The 16,110-nt window shown below is 34.6% G+C and overlaps 1 long non-coding RNA gene across 1 annotated transcript in view; it reads right to left on the bottom strand.

Annotated features, from left to right (window-relative positions):
• Positions 1-12,631, bottom strand: part of LOC149797521 (uncharacterized) — a 42,073-nt gene extending 29,442 nt beyond the window's left edge. The window contains exons 1-6 of the long non-coding RNA XR_016421839.1: positions 12,307-12,631; positions 9,377-9,513; positions 8,680-8,809; positions 6,617-6,720; positions 3,896-3,979; positions 1,921-2,106 (exon numbers count right to left, since the gene is read on the bottom strand). This is a non-coding gene — a long non-coding RNA (uncharacterized LOC149797521). The remainder of the gene's footprint in view (positions 1-1,920; positions 2,107-3,895; positions 3,980-6,616; positions 6,721-8,679; positions 8,810-9,376; positions 9,514-12,306) is intronic.
• Between the last annotated feature and the right edge of the window lie 3,479 nt (positions 12,632-16,110).

Here is a 16,110-nt window from a genome sequence, read left to right as displayed (position 1 = left end):
CAAAAACACGAAATAGGCAATTTTAAAATCCTAGCAAATAACGAACGGATCATTTTCATGTTATAAAGCGATATCATCACTTAAAAAAAGTTTTAAATGCTTATTCTTTGACCCAAATATACTACAAATGTACCTCTGAAAGAAAAAGAAATGGTCGTTACATATTGAGTGATGACTCAAGTTGCATTGGACTGTGTGTCAACTAGGTACTGGTAGATGATATTGTATCTAGCACGTACAGCACTAGCGCGCGCGTGTGTGTGTGTGTGTGTGTGTGTGTGCGGTTTGGATTTTTCACGTAGCTTTAACAATTTTTCAGTCATATCGCTACGATGTCTGCGGCGTAGCAGTTTATAGTGATGTCTAGCACTGGGACATCATGCCGCAGAGATGTAGCATGATGTCCCACCCAGTCACATTATCCTGACACCTGGCCGACCAGTCCTAAAACTAACCTCTTAATGCTGAGCGTTAAGCGAGGCAAATGTTAGCACCAGTTTTGTAAGTCTTTGGTATGACTCAGCCGCGAATCGAACCCACGACCTTCCGCATCCGATGCGGACTCTCCAACAACAAGGCCACCGGAGCTGTTAGTGCATTAAAAACAACGACAGTGAGTTAATACATTATGAACAACAACACTAAGTTAGTAAAATAACAACACCACCAAAGAAAGTGAGTAACATCAGAACAACACCAATATTAACTTAGTAAAATAAGAACAACAAGAACAGTAACTTAGTAAAAGACTAAATTAGTATTTAAAAAAAACACCAACAGTAGTATTTAAAAAAAACACCAACAGTAAGTTAGTAAAACAAGAACAACAGCAGCTGTTGGCTTGTATAACAAGAACAACAGCCACAGTAAGTTAGTAAATACGAACAGCACCAGCAGCGAGTTAGTAAAGCAAGAACACCAGCAGAAAATTAGCATAAGAACAACTCCTACAGTAAGTTCGTAAAATACAAACATCACTAACAGCAAGTTAGTAAAGCAGGAACAACACAGAAGTGAGTTAGTAAACGATGAACAACATCACCAGTAAGTTAGTAAAATACGGTTATCACCAACTGCAGGCTAGTAATAAAGTATAACAGCAACAGTAAGTTAGTAAACTTCAAACATTATGACAGCAACATAGAAAAACAAAACAACAGCAGTTGTAGGTTAGTACAACAAGAACAGCATCAACGGTAAATTAGTAAAATATGAGCATCTCCAACAGCAAGTTAGTAAAGCAGGAATAACACCAACAGTAAATTAGTAAAATGCGAACATCGCCAACTGCAAACTGGTAAAAAACAACACCAGCAGCAAGTTAGGAAAGACAGAACAAAACCAATAGTAAGTTACTAAAATAAAAACTTCACGAACAGCGAATTAGTCAAGCAAGAACGTCACCAACTGGTACAGTGTAGACATCATAGAAATCGTATGTCGAAATCCTCAGAATTCTCTAAACCTTTGCTTCTAAAACATCCGTATAATAATATTTCACACGTCTATAGAATATATTTACAAAGTTATGCACACACACACACACACACACACACACACACACACACACACATATATATATATATATATATATATATATATATATATATATATATATATATATATATATATATATATATATATATATATATATATATAGATAGATAGATAGATAGATAGATAGATATATTGTAACGGTTTTTGGCCGTTAGGTACTTTATTTCTCTATCAGTTTTTGATACGACAACCCTATACAACACTGACACTTTATTTGGTAAAGACACCTTATTCAATATACTTGATTAAACGCATGACAGAGTCAGACTTTTGTATGAATACTAAACATTTATTCAGCATATTTATTCAAGATGCAAGATTCAAATACATTATATAGCAATATAATGGATATTCAGCAATCACCTAGATTCCCGGAATCGCGTTGCAATGATGAATATGAAAACTTGGTATCAGGTCTAGCATTCGGGTATCCTTCTCACACGGTTGACGTTTATCCTTGCTTGCAGCCACTGCTATACAGGGGAAAATATTGCCAACTTTCTGTATCTGTGTGACTTGACTCCTACTCAGCTCATTATTGCTTACTGGCTGTAAAAAAGAGGGGGAGGTTCCTACTGAGAAGATTGTCTTTATTCATATAATCTTGGACAGAGAACGACTTTTAGCACTTAGGATTCTTGTAGATAATATTGACTTGACATAACAGGACTGCAATAGATAAAGGGAAACAACTTATCCGGTCACTGTCCCGAAACAAAAGAGTTGTTTCCCTTAGACGGCGTCGAACTGACGTCTACTTGCATTTGGGGGAGGGGTGAGATTATCTTTGCCCGACAAATGCATGTAAGTTCATCAGATTGTGAGTTTTAGTCCAAGAAAGTCTATTAAATTTCATCTGCGATAATCGAATATGGTCTCCTCAGACACCCCATATATATAACACTTCTCTTTATCATGCCAAATTAGCAAATGCATCCTATTAAATCATCAGTTGGTCAGACGTATATGTACCAATTATACGTACCGTGATTAGCTGATAGTTCCAGCAACCATTATATTTTTATTGGTAATTGTTTTTCTTCCTATTTGAAAAATGCACTCGCTGAATAACATAAATCAATTGTGTGATGTAGTAATTGTGGTGGTCTTATATGTCCTTCATTATAGTGTTTCGCGAACTTTCATCAATTACAGTAAAGACTATAATATTCCGACAGTTACAATATATTACAAGATTCCTCCATGCACATAAGGCGAATGTACTTGTCGTTCTTGAGGAAATAATCACAGCATTGTAGGGCAGGATCTTGTAATTCGACATGAAAACCGTTTGTAACGTGCCATTCCTAGTAAATTAAAACATTAAAAAGCAAATAATAATATGCAAAAACAATTCATTATTTTACCATATGTAGTCCATTTAACTTTTATATAATTGATCAACCGAGCTCCACTCTCAAAACGAGCGGTTTGACATATTTTTGCATTTTGGATTCCGATGTAGTATTTCTTATTGCTGATATACTAGTATGCAATGCTGGAGCTGTTTATGTCAAATTTATCATCCAAAATCCATTTGCATCTGATCGGTATCTATTTAAAAAGATTGATATTGTCAGATTTGTCGTCCAAATTGGCTTCAACCTAATTGATTTCTTTTCTAAAAGAATGCAGTCAAATTCTAATAAGCAACAAACTTTGGTTTTATATTATCTTCCAAAATGTTTCATTTTCTTTATAAATGATTTGGTTTTTAACTGAATCAGATAGGTTCTCCATTTTTTGTAAATAAGAATTCTCTTATGCTCTTATGAGATCGAGTAAATTCTTTTTCATGTTCTTCAAATAAAATACATTACAATTATTTTCCATAAGTAAATCTCATTCGAGTGAGACAATTGAAGCAAATACATCTGAACGATCGATAGTCCAAAGAAAAAGAAAACAAATTGCCACCAACAAGAAAACGACTTACAACCAGCTTATTTGATTGAATAAAATAACTTGTGATGAAATAAATTGTAGTCATTCATTCATCCGTTGGTTGGATGGTTGTTGGTTGGTTAGTCGGTTGGTTGGTTGATAGGTGTACTGAATGGCGTTAACAACACATTGACATATGAAAATACTCTTAGTATCCAAAAACGAGAGGAAAAAACCTGGATGTTAATTAAGGAGAGAAAGCTAATGAAAAGGTTTTTGTTTTTATTTAAAGGCCAGAAGGCCCATGCAAATTAGGTTTCCATGTATATTTTATAGATAGCTGGAATGCAGCTGATAACAACAAATAAAAAGCTACCACACGCCTCTGGTTCAACTGTACGCAAAACATCTTTTGAAAAATTTACCCAAGGAAAGAGGTCTATCGGAAACTTACCTCAGGAACTGAGAACACATAAGCTTTGCAGATGTACTTGTACAATTGCTCTGATGCATACTGGCAGTCGATGGACCTTATTTTCTGCAAAACAAATCTGTAAGTTGAGAAAAAGTTATGGAAGGAAGGTAATAAGCTAGTCAGCTAGCAAGAAGTCAGTAGATTAATATATATATATGTTAGTGTATGAGTTAGTCATTCAGTATTGGATCTAAAACGATACCCAGGCCAGAAATTACGAATTAGTATAATAAATGCATGACTGCTTAATCTTCTCATAATATTTCGATATATATATATATATATATATATATATATATATATATATATATATATATATTGAATAACGTCAACCTAAGCTGCATACCAAGTATAAAACAAATCGTAGTATTTTTAATCACCGCATACATGCAATATTATTGCAAGATAGAGGGACTACTTTCATAAGTTGCCATAACTTATAGTCTGATCCCAATGGCACTTTTGTAATAATGGCAATACACTATTTTTAAGCAAACAAAAACAAAGAATATCCCAATCGACCCTGAGACTGGTTCTCTAATGCACTTAAAGCTTACTTAAGAAAGTGGCTTAATTTCCCCATTAAGAAGGGAGTAATCTCAACCAGCCGAACCCGAAACACCAAACGGAAAATGTAATCCTTGTGTTGGTGCGCATGTGTGTTTTGTCTATTGATCAGCTATATTTCCATATTAGTTTCAATAACCTGCTTCAATTCACTTGTAATGATGATTTTCACATGCCGGGCAATTGTTGTTTGATTCACAAAAAAAGTCATTAAAAATAAAATTAAATTTGTTGAGAGAGAGAGATAAAAGAACTAAGTGAGAAAACGTACTGACCATACATTAAGTATTCTCATAGTCTAACTAGAGATAGTGTACCTCTCTCTCTCTTTCTTTCTCTCTCTCTCTGCCACCCGTTACTGCGGTACTACGTTATATTGTATATAGATTAAGCGTATGCTGCTAGGTGATAAATCAGTCTTTCTATCCGTCGAACCAGCGACTTCACGCATCCGAAGCGGACGCTGTAACTCCTTAGGCCACCGGAGCGGTCAGTAATGACTTTTAGCGAAGACAGCAGTTTTAAATACCGGTTGATTCATGGAAAATGAAAATAAATGTACAATACGAGACCTGGTATGTATCTCGAGAAAGGCTTGTTAAAAAACTACTCATCAATTCCTTAATAATTCGCGTGATAGCGCCACTTTTCAATAATTTTGGTCTGATTCAACGAGCTATCACACATCTTCAATGAAATAGATTCATGAGATGTTAAGAGACAAAGAGAATCAAAAATATATGATTTATCGCCTGGTTAAATTGTGTTACGCTCGCCACAGGTCGCCGGCATTTTCAAAACATTTTCTGGCTTCTTAGAGGTCTAACTCGTAAACATTTATGATAGTTCCGTAAAAGAAAACAAATGTCTACATTAAAGTAATGCCAAGTTTTCTGAGAGGTACAAGTCTAAATGTGAATAGCATTCAAAAATCGCCTGGTTCTGATCAAGACGATTATCAATATAGTCATACAGTCCTCTACTTAAAAACTGAAAAAGTACTAAATTTCGAGAACAGCACCAATGTAAACAGACAGATTTGTTATCTTGTTGTCTTTTCTCAAGCTTGGATTCATTGTTTGCTATTTATTCTGAACCGTATTGAGATCCGAAGTATCTAATGGCAAGGGACTGTTTCAGTGCTTTAAAGTTTTTTTTCTAAACTGTTTTGTCACTCTAGAAACATGGACAAACCATCTATCTTCCATAAAGGGCCCTTCCCTCACTGGAAGCTCCTTTTGCACTAGCTCTCCAGTCTTTTTCATTAAACATGGTATAACACACTTATCATTATTTTTCTATTACTAAATATTTCACCGTCAGCTGGATTATTATCCTCACATTCTGATCTTCTGTCAATTCTCCACCGTGAGGCATTATTTTGTTTACATTTCTATGGAGGTAAAACAAATAGCACTCGCAACAATTTAGTTTCAAACTACATTCAACTTGTTCATTAGTGCCGCATACAAAATCAAATTTCCTTGGTCATTCTTCTACATGTAGTGATCATTTTTTAAATCGTATTTCACTAAATTGATGTCGACGTTTCTTACTCTGTGACAACTAATTTTTTACTTGGAACTGTAGCGAGATAGACATAAAACCTGTGAACCACCCGTCTATTCATTTACAAATGAACAAAGCCATCGACCCAACTGGACGTTGGGTCGATGGCTTTGTTCATTTGTAAATGTAGTTTGGTCGATGGCTTTGTTCATTTGTAAATTAATAGACGGGTGGATGACAGGTTTTATGTCTATCTCGCTACAGTTCCAGGTCATACAGTAACAAGTGCATCAATCCTTTCATCCTACCCAGCACTGCTTGCATTTTTTATTTTTTGCAGGTGAACAGTTGTCGATACCTCCTAACAGCTGATCTGGAAATAATTACGTTTTATGTTAAAAAAAAATTTGATTTTGTTATTGAAGATTATGAGATTTAAGAAAATGTCTTCGACTGTTGGATGACAAAATGGCGAGTCCAAAGCTTTCATATTTTAATGCGCTTTTTCTAGAATTTTGTATATTTTGTTGGGGTGCTGGCAACCTCTATAGTAAAGGACACGAAATTACATAGTCAGGGATGTTACTGTATGAGTAAGAAGATCAAAGGGGAAATTATAATTACATGAAAATCTCATTTCTCCATGCCAGATCCTCAAGAACGTCAAAAGACTCGGCTAGTTTATCACGTGCCCTTGCGACTACTTGCTGTTGTAAAGCCTCTGACAACTGAAATGGTAAAATGGATGTCTTCACTGCATTCCACGTACACATAGCTATCGAGATAAATATAGGATGAATTTTGTCAGACGATATATATTACATATTTACATATTTTATGTCAATGTAAATGTATAATATTTAAACTTCTGTGTCTTAATGATAAGTTAGAGAACATTTACGCAACTTAAGTGTGTTAGAAACTGCAGAATTTTAGGATATTACCGAATTACACGAGCTATGTCATGGGTTCTAAGGCTTGGTTATACATTTCGAAGTTGTACTGTAATTTCCACTACATTCCAACTGCAATAACATCCTCTTTATTGCACTTAAAATGAAATGAACATTATATTCCATAGCGTCCTTTTGATAATCAAACTAAGAGTTGATATTTTACCCACATTATGATTTCAAACATTTAATGACAGAAGAGAAACACACATTCAGATAAGTAAAGACGTCTTCATCACTGCGCAAATCAGATGTACTTCATGTGGAATTGATACAGATAAATCCAGTCCATACTCATAAGCATTAGTAGAATCGACAAAAATACCAATATCTATTAATTCCAGACCAAATGGAAAAGTTGTTGCAATGGGCATTCATTCAAAATTTGACTAAATTTCAATATTTTAAGTGGACCAATTCCTTTTGAAGTGATGTCGAGCGTGTGACAAGGTTCAAAGTTATGTCCGCATTAATATTGTTGTAGTGTATCGATGAGTCTGCGGTAGTTTTTTTTTATTTTGCATTACAGCATAAATTGAATTACTTTGTTCCTTGTAGTGTATTACACACACACACACACACATATATATATATATATATATATATATATATATATATATATATATATATATATATATATATATATATATATATACAAGCCTGAGGTAGTACTAGAAATCGAGTATATAATAATAAGGTTACTCCATTTGTAAATTAGAGCTTGTTTTGTCCGATGGATACTGCAATAATTAGTAGTTATAACTGTCTAGATAATATATGACAAGTAATTATAACTATGAAGATGCTGCTATAACAAGCTATGAACATTGTCAAAATACTGCAATAACAAGCAATGAAAACTGTCAAGATACTGCAATAACAAGCAATGCAAAATGGGAAGATAATGTAATAACATTTAGTGAAAACGGTCAAGATACTGCAATAACAAGCAATGAAAACTGTCAAGATACTGCAATAACAAGTATAACTGTAAACATAATACAAGAACCAGTAATTATAACTGCCAAGATACTGCAATAACAAGTAACTATAGCAGTCAAGGTACGGCAGTAATAATTATAATTGTCAAGATGCTGCAATAACAAGTAATTAAAACTGTCAAGATGCTGCAATAACAAGTAAATAAAACTGTCAAGATAATTTAATAACAACTATAAGTGTCAAGATACTACAATAAAAAGAAATGAAAACTGTCAAGATAATGCAATAACAAGTAATTATAACCGTCAAGATACTGCAATATCAAGTAAGTATAACAGTCAAGATAATGCAATAACAAGTAATGAAAACTGTCAACATATTGTAAAAGCAACTGTAACTGTCAAGATACTTCAATAACAAATAAATAAAACTGTCAATATAATTTAATAATAATTATAGCTGTCAAGATACTGCAATGAAAAAAGTAATTTTAACAGTCAAGATACTGCGATAACAAGTAATTATAACTGTCAAGATACTGCAATAACAAGGAAAATAATGATTTTTATTCATATCTGTACATGACATTTACAACTGTAAAGTCGCCTCTTTCTTACCAAATACGTAAACCTCATTATTCTCAATTAGCAGGATATTGATAATTTATTAGCTCGTATTTCAAATCTGCATACAAAGCTATACATATTTATAAAGAAACTGAACCTAAGGCAAATTTCAACCTAACATCATGTATTTTAATATAACAAAAACAACTCTTAATAATTCACTCACACTTTGCTGTTCCTGCTAAGACTGGCAAGATTTGGCGCACTTGCGTCGTTGTTGTTGCTATCATCAGTCTTCTAGACTTCGAGGACAAATGCTTTCAAAAAGGCAAAGACCTCGTTTAGTGCCGATAGTCCTGAAAAAAGCACTCAAAAATAGAGCTAATAGTCACAAAAATATAGACATGACATGGCAAGTGCATTGGAAAAAAATATGTGATGTAAATGCATAAGCCGTAAAATAACAAGGTACAACGATCACTAATTATATCGTTTGTTTCAAATCAAAGGCACGCATACTCATGGAAGGCATTCGGACCACAAGTGACAGCCCTGGGTTAGCATTTAAAAATGTATAATTACTTTTAGATTCGTGAATAAAGATAATTTAACATAATTATTTGTTTGCATGTTTGTTTTATTCTTTGGTGGGGAGGTGTTGTTATTAAAAGACAATGAAAGAATATCTAGTTCATAATATAACATGGCACTAAATTGCACTTGGTATGAAACTAACGGAAATTTAGCATCTTTGCACGGCTAAAATGCTTTTGCTCAGGCAACGATAAGCCTTTCACTAATAAATGTATTCATGAAACTACTTACGATTTAATAAGAAATAATAAAAATAACTTTTTCTGTTCTGAATTTTATACAATAATCTATTAACATTTTAGCATTACTTTGATGTAAACTTAAGCAACCTTACAAGCCGGTCTTTCCCTTCACGAACCGCAAATAACAAAGCGTCTTCATAACATCATTTAAGGGCTTGCTTCTGTCACAGGGGTAGTTAGCTATTTGTCCCACAAGGCTTCCGAAAAGGTCAACATTACTGAAACTGAAATATGTACAGGAGACACATACATATATAAAATACCTACTTAATATCCCTCTTGTGAGTATCATAATACAAAGAGAATGATGGGTGACTTCCCATAATATTCTCAAGTGTCAGCGCCTGACTTTAAATAACAAAATAAGTGTCAGCATCTGAGATTTATAAAACAAATATAGTGTCAGCATCTGACCTTTATATACAAACTGCAAGTTTATTTCGATAGCTCATTTGTGATTCTTAGAACTACATCAAAATGTAACCGTTCCATTTAAATATAAAATTTAGATTTTTTAAACACACCGTAACAAGAAGTATGATTCTGACATAGTTCGTCTTCGCTAGCCAAGGTTCCGATATGATAATCATATATACACCTTGGCGGATCGAAAATATATATTGGTGCTTTGTCCTAGCGACATCTACTGGATTTCATTAGTTGCCTCCCTTAGTATGTAATATCCTCTAACAAATAGCGTGGTGCATTGTACATCGACCAAAAATGGTTGGGGCAATTGACCTAAAAAGGATACTTTGGAAGTTTAGCATAAAATGTATGAATATGTACTAGAAGGAAGTTATTCAGATGTGTTTGAGTGAAACGTGTTTGTGCAAACACGGACAGCCACTAGAAATATTGCTTATTTTTCAGGCCATTTAAGTTATGTGTTCCATTTGTCTTGATTATGTAATAACTGTTTTCAAATCTGCATAACTTAATTTTGATACGCCAAGGTGTAGATAGGGTTATCACGTCAGAACCTTGGCTAGCGAAGATGAACACAGTCTAGAATTGTACTGAATTCGTCAAACAACTTTGTCCAACAGTAATACGTAATGAATAAACTGTTGCATTGCATCACTGTCAAATAGCTATTATGGGCAAATAAAATTTTAATCTAATTATCAAATTTAAACCATAAGATTGGTGTGATTCTAGATGTAGTGACAACAAGAGATGACTCACGTCAACGTCTGTCTCTATTCTTTTGATGCGACATTTGTGTGTCTCTGTACAGCATATATTCCCAAAAGTAGAGCAATTATGTCACATCTCTGTATTCGTAGAACATCCTTGTCCAATAGGTCAATATAATTAAGTCAAATCTCTGTATTTGTAGAACATCATCGTCTAACATTTATGCATAATTGTGTCACATCTATGTATGTTCAGAGACCATCCTTTGTAATATTGTTAAGTGTAACTATGTCCCATCTATGACCGCTCCGGTGGCCTAGTGCTTAGAGCGTCTGCCTCTATTTCGGGAGGTCGCGGGTTAGAACCCCGGCCGAGTCATACCAAAGACATAAAAATGGTACTAACAGCTGCCTCGTTTGGCGCTCATCATTAAGAGGTTAGTGTTATGACTGGTCATCTTGGTGTCAGGATAATGTGACTGGGTGGGACATCATGCTACAAATCTGCGGCATGATGCCCCAGTGCTAGACATCACTATAAAGTGCCATACTGCAGAGATCTTAGCGATATGACTGAAACTTTTTTAAAGCTACGTTTAAAATCCAAATCACACACACACACACACACACACACACACACACACACACACACCAGCTAGCTAATTAACAGATAGAAAATGAAACGTATAACCGAACACCCGACCGATAGATAGCAACATAAATGTGTAAACAGCGCTACTAAGTACCAAACTATCTGATTACTTTGGTGGGGGGGGGGTCTGTCTTCCAAGTTGTGTCACCGATAACGAAAGTGTGTGTGTGTGTGTGGTAACGTAACCTTAGCAAAGTGAATACGTGTTGCACATCGAACTTGTTTAGAACATACAAATATGTCTATGAAAGACAACTCTGGTCGTCTTCGCCAGCCATCTATAATCACGTTGGAAGAGATTGGTTTCCTTTAAGAGCACGAATCACCATTCTATCATATTTTTTTCACTGCTTGAATGTTTGCCTGACGAGGAGGGGGGAGGCGGGATTTTTAAAGTAGCTTTATCAATTTCGCTACGATGTCTGCAGTGTGACACTTTATAGTGATGTCTAGCACTGGAGCATCATGTGGCAGATTTGTAGCATCATGTCCCACCTAGTCTTATTGTCCTGACACCAGGCCGACCAGTGCAAACAATAACCTGTTAATGCTGAGCGCCAAGCAAGGCAACTGTTAATCCCATTTTTTTATGTCTTTGTTACGAATCGGCCTGGGTTCTAACCCGCGACCTCCCGCATCCGAAGTGGACGCTCTAACCACTAGGCCCCCAGAGCGGTACTGTGCCTGACGAAAATAAATACAAACTGTATACACTATATATATATATATATATATATATATATATATATATATATATATATATATATATATATATATATATTATGACATTGTCAAAAAATACTAAATCACTGAATCATTAAGTACTCAAATAAAGAAAAAATTAATAAAAAATTAATAATTAATGTTCTTTTTAACACATGGAAGAAACTTTACCAGCATACTCCATCTCTTCCCCCTTCCAAAAATAAAGCTTTAAAACCAGGCCCTTTAAAGGCCGTTATTCACCTAAATAATATAAAAATTGTAACTAGTGTTTTATATGCAAAATAAATACACTTTGTGACAAATGCAGATTCTGATACCTTAAAATTAGCCGCTGCTTGGATTTCTTTCCTTTCAAGGCAGAAGGCTGACTTGTCTGTCTAATGGGGAAACAGTGTGTGTGTGTGTGTGTGTGTGTGAGAGAGAGAGAGAGAGAGAGAGAGAGAGAGAGATTGTCCAGCTATAATAAAAGTCGATGAATGAATAATCATGATTTAACTTACTTGTTCAAGGTAACATCTAAGTCATACTTTAGATGTCTCTTTCAAACTGGTTATCTAATCACTTCACTGTATTTATCGACTTTTGTTTCCTTTAAATTCAAAATTGTACTTTGAGTTCCTCATACTGACGTTTTCAACGACAAACCAGGAGAGTCCTCCATTATGGATGAGAAGGTAAGTGTGTCATTTTATGCAATCCTGTATGTCAGCTACAACCTTCCGAACTTACTTGATGTTCATTGCAATACTAAGAAAACAGTTTAGTTAGGTATGAATTTATTTTTGCTTAAAATATTTGCACTATAAAACCAAAATCTGAAGAACAATCGCCATTCATTCGTCTTCCAACACCCACTCTCTGTTTATAGGCTCGTCAAAACTTGAGATAAAATGACAATGTATACAGTGGTGCGTGATGTAGATCTATTTCGTTGGAATGAGGGATCGTCTCAAAGCCTTAAACACTTTAATAGTCTTAATTTATTCGTACGTAGATGACCTATAATAAAAAAATTCTGAAAATTTCAAGAATTTGTTAATTTATATAGTTTTTGCACAATTTTTCAACTTAATTGTAAACCGTGTCAGTACTGTTAAACAAGAACATTTGACATTGACAAAGGAAAGAAAATAGCTCGCTTATTCGTATTTATACGTATATATATGAATAAAAAATACATAACTAATTGAGTAAACGTAGTACATAAGCTCATCGTCGTTCTCAAAGCATATAAGTTAATTAGAAAAGATAATCAGTTCATTTTCTATTTTGAACTGCACTGAAACACCCCACAGTATATACATTCTTTCCGGTGATGTATATTAGTGTGTCCAACAGTATCCACATTCTTTCCGTTGATGGAATATTAGTGTGTCCAGCAGTATCCACATTCTTTCCGTTGATGAAATAATATTCTATCCACTTGGATGTCATACAGTATGCATTGTTCTTTTTCTCCGTTTGTGGGTTTGTTCGTTTGCATGTTGTTGGGGGGGGGCGGTGTTTATGGGAGTTGTTATTGTTGTTGCTGACGTTGATGTAAGATTACCGTTGTTAACCAATGCACGTGAAGAAGAAATGCATCCAATTATCAGAAAAGCGGTTTCAGGATGCAGTGTAAATTTACGCACATAATTTTCATAAGTTTTAAGCGTAAGAAAATCTTACGCTGTTTCGTAAGCTGCTCTTTTGTACAGGAGGTAGATAATAAATCGGTGAAATATAACAGAACACACGCAAGATACATACTAAGGACGGCGACGAAGATGACAAAAATAACAATAGCAATCCAATGACCAAAACAAATTGAACAAAAATGCCTTAAACAACTGACCATATTGAATGAAATAGAGATAATATTAGTCATTAATGAATACAGGGTGCGTGTGTGTGCGCGACGGATTTTTGAAAAAGCCGTAAAACCAAACCCTTTAAAAGCCGTTATCTCTTAAATAATATAAAAGTTGTAACTAATGTTTTCTATGCAAAATAAACACACTTTGTAACAAATCTAGATTTTCATTCTTTAAAATCAGCCGCTGCTTGGATTTATTTCCGCTTTAGGCATGCATCAGACTTGTCTGTCTAATGTGAAAAAATGTGTGTGTGTGTGTGTGTGTGTGTGAGAGAGAGAGAGAGAGAGAGAGAGAGATTGTCGAGCTATAATATAAGTTGATTAATACACATAATTTAACTTACTTGCCGACAGTTCCAGCTAAGCCATAATTCTTGAGCAGTCTATATCAAAGTGCTTATTTCCATTCATCGACTTGTATTTCCTTTGAATTCAAAAATGTACTTGTAGGTCCTCATGTTGCCGTTTTCAACGACAAAAACAAGCAGAGTCCACCATTATAAATGAGAAGGTAAACGTGCTTTTCATACAATCCTTTCCGTCAGCAACAACCTTCCGAACCTACTTCATAATCATTGCAGTACTAGTAATACAGTTTAATTTATTAACGTGCTTATGCTAAAATTATTTTCGCTATAAGACCAGAATCTGAAAAAAAATCAAATCTCTAATCATTCGTGAGTCAACACCCCCTCTTTCTTAGTAGGCTCGTCAAACCTTGTAATATAGTTACATGGTATACAGTGCGTGGGATGTGATGTAGAACAATGTCTTTAGAATTGAGGATCGTCTCAAAACTAACTCCCCCTCCCCTCTCTCTCTCTCTCTCTCTCTCTCTCACACACACACACACACACACGCACACACACACTTCATAAATTCTCTCAAATTTGATTAAGCAACGTTAATGACCCTATATTGCTATATTATAACTAAAGAACAAAAAGGGTAGGTTTATTTCTTTTTATTGATTTAATAATTCATGAATGCAAAGAAATAAAATTCTATAAAATAGTAATGTTTACATTTTGTAATTACACTGAGATTCATATTAACAATGGGTAGTTTAATCTTCCTATATATTGTGTTTACAAGGTCTGAAGAGTTTATTGCATTAGTTAGACTTCGAAACTATATTCGTTTGAAATACAGAAAAAGGTATGCTCTACACTTATGAAAGTTTTCAAAATAGTAAAATACCAACGAAGTCTGATCGAAGCAGGCACTTATATATATATATATATATATATATATATATATATATATATATATATATATATATATATATATATATATATATATTATTGTATGTATGTATGTATCAATGATATACCACGAGATGTATAGATTTTTCATTAAAAGGAAACGAGGCTTGCCCGAGTTTCCTTTTAATGAAAAATGTATACAACGAGTGTTATATCATTGATACAGCGTACATACTATACATATGTTTTATTTATACCACATCAAAATTTTCATTTTATATGGGAGATAAAACTGACGGCCACAAACTGTTATTTAGGGGAGTGAACTCTTCACAACCCTTCGCATGTATGATACAGCGTACATACTATTCATATGTTTTATTTATACCACATCAAAATTTTCATTTTATATGGGAGATAAAACTGACGGCCACAAACTGTTATTTAGGGGAGTGAACTCTTCACAACCCTTCGCATGTATGATACAGCGTACATACTATACATATGTTTTATTTATACCACATCAAAATTTTCATTTTATATGGGAGATAAAACTGACGGCCACAAACTGTTATTTAGGGGAGTGAACTCTTCACAACCCCTCGCATATATGTGCGCTCAAAAAGGAAGTTCTGTAGTGTTTCAAAATTTCCTGTACACTTCAGCAGTGGCGTTGCTAGGGGAGTGCGGGGGGTGCGGACCGCACTGGGTGACACCATCTCAGAGGGGTGACACCAAAATGACTGTCTATAAATGTTTTGAATTTTTATGCAGGAAGGAGGTCCATGGGGGTGACACCATGAGTAACCGCACCGGGTGACACCAACACTAGTGACGCCATTGCACTTCAGCCATATTAATTTCTATATGTTTCCTTTAGCAGTATTAAATAAAATGTAAACACAAGGCTGATAGTTAACATTCAAAATATTTTTAATAATGTGCATGCAAACATTGAATTTGCTGCGTTCGTTGTCATGAACAGTAACAGGGCAACAGTACGAACCACATTTCACTGATATCGTTTATGTCCATATTTCGCTATTCCTACTGACTGTCAGTGTCACTTTCAATAATTCTCCAACGTTTCCGCTGTGTGGGCCCTGTTTGAGAATTCGCCTGTTGAAAGAATTTGACCCAGTTAGGGATCTCGTTCATGTTTTCCTTTTGGTTCATAACAAACATATTTTGTACGGTGATGTTTGATCCGTAGAATGTGTTGCTAATAATCTGATTCTGCTGAA

The sequence above is a fragment of the Sinohyriopsis cumingii genome, chromosome 6, assembly GCF_028554795.1.
Source record: "Sinohyriopsis cumingii isolate HCF-2022 chromosome 6, ASM2855479v2, whole genome shotgun sequence".
Lineage (NCBI taxonomy): Eukaryota > Metazoa > Mollusca > Bivalvia > Unionida > Unionidae > Sinohyriopsis > Sinohyriopsis cumingii.
This window is presented reverse-complemented; position numbering and strand designations above follow the sequence as displayed.